This window comes from Nannospalax galili, unplaced genomic scaffold, assembly GCF_000622305.1.
Source record: "Nannospalax galili isolate Female #2095 unplaced genomic scaffold, S.galili_v1.0 scaffold1677, whole genome shotgun sequence".
Taxonomy (NCBI): Eukaryota; Metazoa; Chordata; class Mammalia; order Rodentia; family Spalacidae; genus Nannospalax; species Nannospalax galili.
Genome location: NW_008339464.1, coordinates 33,422 through 39,306, shown reverse-complemented (window position 1 = coordinate 39,306; position 5,885 = coordinate 33,422).

Sequence of the window (5,885 nt, the reverse complement as noted above, 5' to 3'; positions counted from 1 at the left end):
TATTTATTATATATTTGTTTATTTTGGGCATCATACCGAAAGCTCAAGTTACAGAAGCAAAAATCAATAGTGTTATCTCAAACAAAAATGTCCTTCCCAGAAAATGAGACAGTCAACAAAATGAAAGACGACTTCGGAGTAGGAGAATAATTCGATTAGGAGAAAAGATGACAGTAGCTATTGTGACAGGAATTAAGCAATTCTAAACAGAGACACTTGTATCCATCCCTTTGGCTGACAGGATATTTTTTAAAAGACTCTGAGGAAATGGACATTCTACAAGGAAAGAAAGAAAAGCATGAACCTGATGCAAGTAGGAGGATAGATTTATCTCCCAGAAACAGGTCTCACACAGGTCTGACAGTCAGATCGGATCACTCTGTAGGAGAGACTGAAAATGATTGGCTCAGTGGTGGGCATGAGTTCACTTTGACCACGTATGCTTAGCTCTGCATACCTCTTCCCCTCTATTCAGCCTCATCTCAGGACCCTAAAGGTGGATTACTTTATTTGTTCTTCTTCCCAGAGTTACCGTACTAAATAAATTCCCTACTCTGCTCTTCACTGTTACCTGTCTCTTTAATCGGTCTATTAAGGATGGGCGGCCACGTTCCGCTTGTAGGGCTGGCAGAACTGAAGATCTGACCTTAACTTTTTATTGTTTAATTTATTTTTATTTTATGTGTATTGTATTTTGCCTGCATGTATGTGAGTGCACCATGTGAGTGCAATGACCATGGAGGCCAGGAGAGAGCATTGATCCCTTGGAACTGGAGTTATGACCCAAGGGGGGCACCACCATGTGGGTGCTGAGCACCAAACCTGGATCCTCTGCATTAGCATCCAGTGCTATTGACCACTGGCCCATCTCTCCAGCCCCCACCCCCTAACAACTTTTGAAACATGTCTATATCTAAAATATATTAGGAACTCACAAAACCTAAATGAAGAAAAGGAAATACCCAGATTTCAGAACTAAGGAAATCAACTGTATAGGTATTTCTCAAAAATATAATAATGTCTAATTTATTATATGTAATGAAGAAGTGCTTAATGTCACAAGTCATCAGAGACACAAAAATATAGGCCACAATGTGACCTCACACACTTTTGGATGGAGTAAGAAGAAGAGAAAATTTAACTAGTGTTGGCAAAGGTGTTCTGGAAAGAAAACTTCTGCAGTTTTTGCAGAAATTCAGATGGGTATAATCATTATACCCATCTAACCATTATGAAAAAGAAAGCAATGGGGAAATGACTAAAAGTAGAAACTGTCTATATTGCTTAGTCTTTCTTTTACATATATTTCCCCCCCCCTTTTTTTTTCTCATTGCAGCTGGTTTGTTTGTTAGTTTGTTTGTTTGAAGCAGGGTCTCCCTGTAGCCCCAGCTGTCCTGGAACTCACTATGTAGAGCAGGCTGGCCTTGAACTCACAGAGATCCGCCTGCCTCTGCCTCCCAAGTGCTGGGACTACAGGCATGCGCCACCACGCCTGGCATATTTCCCCTTTTTATTAGCGTATGTTTTATACAAAATAATGGGCTTTGTATTACAGCATTATGATGCTTTCTTGCATGTATATAATATGTTTTAATCATACTGTGATGTTCTCCCTAGCACATATAATGTGTTTTAATCATACTGTGATGTTGTCCGTAGCCAACAGCTCTTACAGGTTACTACATATTTAATGTGAAAAATAAATATGAAACCTTTAGTGGGATCATGATGATTTTATTTAAAATGTCATGATGAATATGACAGTTGTCCACTTTGTAGGGATAAAATCGATGCCATGGCATTTTCCATTTTATACATCACTATTTGACTCTGTAACTGAGTGAAGCAGGCCTTATAAACCCCTCAGGTCTCCCTGGAATGGTTGAGATCATTTATGCTGTTTGTTTCATTCTGTCATCTGCCTCTACATCTTCTCACACTGGGGAATAGTTCGTGTAACAGCAATGCAATTTTATTTAAAGACTCTCAGATGTTTTAGGTCTGATAAACTGAACAAATTATGATATTGCCTCTGGGAACCTCAAAAATAGAGAGGGAAACCATAAATTCTCCCTCTCCAAAGGGAAAGGAAAGATAATTTAGGAGAAGGAAATCGAACCGTGTGGGCGGTGAGTGTTAAGAAATAGTCATACATTGTAAGGTGACCCAGGTCTGGAACTCTTCTCTCATTCTCAGACTGTTTTGATTCTTCTTTTTTTTTAATGTATACTTTTATTGAATTCTCATGCATTTCATACAATACATCCCAATCATATCTATACTCTCTCTCCTATCTACACCCTCCTGCAGCTGGCCCACAGGGTTTCATGCATTCTTTTATATACGTTGAGGCCCATCCAACCAAGCCTGTGCTCCAAGTTGTCCCTCAGCAAGTTGAGTTCATCCACTGGTGGCTGGTCTAACATCACCCCCTTAGAGAAAATCAACTCTCTGTCACCCAGCAATTATCAGCTGCCTGTAGTTCTCCTGCTAGGACTGGGGCCTGCTGCCCATTTCCCCAGTGCTATGCTGGGTTTTGTCTGATTGATTTTGCAGGCATCCTGTGCATGCTGTCACAATTGGTGTAGGTTCATAAGAGCAAGTTCCCAGAAACCTGAAAGACTGTCTCCCCATAGTTATGTACTACCCCTGGCTCTCTCAATCTCTCTGCCCCCTCCTCACAATGGTTTCTGGGTCCTGAGGTTTAATATAAGTCCCATCCAGGGACAGGCACTCCGAACGCTTCCATTCTTTACACTTTGACCAGCCGTGGCCCTCTGTTTTCGTGGCCCTCTGTTTTCGTGGCCCTCTGTTGCATGAGGAAGTTGTTTGTAAGAGCTGATGCTTTTCAAGGACACTACAAAAATTCAGCTATCTTCTTTGTTAATTACTAGCTTCTGCCTGTGTACTTTCTTTGAAAAAAGAACAAAGTTCTATGATCTTAAAAGATTCCTAATACCCCTTTGAGAGTTGAATGAAACATTTAGATATTGGAAATAAAAAAGGGGGTCAGAAAAACTAAAAATCTACCCATGACCTCCTCAGAATTATTAAGATTAAGCTTTCCAGATATAAATATAGTATTTCCAGTTTCATTTGGTTTTCAGGTAAATGACAAGCAATATTTAGAACCTGTTCAACATTTATTAAATGAAACATAATTTTAATATGAATATATAAATTGCTCATTTAAAACAGAGCATTTTAAGTATTTTGTGGGAATTTCATAAAGTATAAAAAATTTTTATTTACAAATGCCACATGCATAAACATGTAGAGGCTTTTATCATTTGTTTGGCTGTCCTTTGATGCCATTTATTTCTGGATTGTTTTTCTTATGCTAGATACTATAAACATTGTGAAAATGGAAACAGATTAATTTTAACAGTTATGAAGTTTGGGAGTAATTAATTCCTAGAAGATATGAACATACACAAAGTTTGAAAAATAAATCACTCCTCATAACTTCTGTACTCTGTCTGCCCTCATCCTTAGCTCTAAGTGAGGCTATTTTGTATGTGTATATTAAGATATTCAAAAGACACCAGGAATAAACATAATGAACATTGTCATGCAAGATGACAAGAACGTTAATAAACCTAGACTTCTTCAGAGGGATATAATAACTGACATAGGAAATGAAGTCAGACTCAAGAAACAAACCAGAGGAATTATCAACACAATGTAAACACAGCAAAGTAAAACTAAATGGATACTGAAGTTCTGAATTCTTTTGCTCAGTCCAATACATACCATAATCCTAAAGTAATATAGCAGGTTTGCTGACTGGGAAAACTTAAAATAAGAGTTTCAAGAAGAGATAGGCTTTTGGTTCCTATTTATGAGTCAGGAAAGGTCTTGAAGCAAGAGTTGGGCTCAATGAAGAGCTTACAGAAAACTTCCACTAGGAAGAAGGCATCAAGGTTTCCCAGCAGTATCTGATCATCTTGCCCCTCTGGTTTCATGCCCTGATCAGAAAGAAAAATTAGACACCAATAAAGACTGAATCCTGGGTCTGGAGAGATGGCTCAGCAGTTAAGAGCACTGACTGCTCTCGCAGAGGACCCAGGTTCGAGTCCCAGCACCCACATGGTAGCTAACAACCATCTGTAACTCCAGTTCATGGGGGGCGGATCCAATGCCTTCTTCTGACCTCCGTGGGCACTGCACAACACAGTTGCACACACACATACAGGCAATACACTCATACACATAAAATAAAAATAATAGATAAAATATTAAAAGAAAGACTGACTCCTAGGAGTATGGCCAAACACTGCAGATGGCCATAAACAGTGCTTTGCATTGTTCTAGACTGTGCTTTTAGAGCTTTTGATGCTCTTCCAGAAATTTCTACCTGAAGTTTGGGTGGGGTAACTCTCTAATGCTGCAAATGGAAGTTACATATCTCCACGTCTTACTGGGGCAATACTGACTGTGGAGGAAAGTGCATTCAAGATTAGACTGCGTTAGTTTCTATACTGTCAGTCAGAAAAGCTCAATCTGTTTTACTCACTTTCCTTGTTAATTTCATTAAATGGAAGAAAGGCATTTATTACTGAAATACTGAAACGTAATGTTATGCTCTTTACTTCACGGTAAAACTCTAGAAACGGGCTGGAGAGATAGCTCAGTGGTTAAGAACACTGGTTGTTCTTGCAGAAGACCCACGTTTGAATCCCAGCACCCACATGGCAGCTAACAACTGTCTGTAACTCCAGTTCCAGGGGATCCAACAGCCTCTTCTGACCTTGGGGGGCATTACACAACAGAGGTGCACTTACCTAAGTGCAGGCAATACACACATATAAAAAATAAAAAAAATAGGGGCTGGAAAGATGGCTCAGCGGTTAAGAGCACGAACTGCTCTTGCAGAGGACCCAGGTTCCATTCCCAGAACCCACATGGCAGCTAACAACTGTCCATAACTCCAGTTCCAGGGGATCAGACACCCTCTTCTGACCTCACGGGCACTGCACGACAGGCGTGCATTTACATACATGCAGGCAATAACACGCATACACATTAAATAATAAAATTTTATAAAAAATAAAATAAAAAACTCTAGAAACAATTTAATCATTAATATAAAGTACAATAAGTACTCAAATGTTGAAATTACCAACACATCCAACTTCATAATGATATATAAAACATATAAAATGCACAATATATAAAATAAAGTACATAAAGTTAAATATTCAAAGTCCATGTATATAAACATAAACCATGTATAATAATAGGAATAGATCCACATTTTGTGTATTTTGAAGCCTATACTAATTGAAGATTTTCATTTTTATGTAAAAAAAAAAGTTCTAGTTCCTCAGTTAAGGTTGGGGCTTCTAAGTCATCTTATGAAATGCAGAAAAATTTTTTAAAAGTATATTGTAAAAAAAAAAAGAAGTTATTGCTGGGCGTGGTGGCACACGCCTTTCTTCCCAGCACTCGGGAGGCAGAGGCAAGGCTACAGGGAGACCCTGTCTCAAAAAGACCAAAAAAAAGAAGTTATGCATTCAACTGGGGAAATAAACGTGAATATTTATTTAGCGTGGAATACTTTGGAATTCATTTGTAAACAAGTGACTTTTCAAAACATTTTATTAGTGAAATTTCAGACTCAGTTTCACGTACTGGAGAATCAGTTTCACATACTGGAGAATAAGGTTGTTGGGAGACCCTGTCTCAAAAAGACCAAAAAAAAGAAGTTATGCATTCAACTGGGGAAATAAACGTGAATATTTATTTAGCGTGGAATACTTTGGAATTCATTTGTAAACAAGTGACTTTTCAAAACATTTTATTAGTGAAATTTCAGACTCAGTTTCACGTACTGGAGAATCAGTTTCACATACTGGAGAATAAGGTTGTTGTTTTTTTTTCTG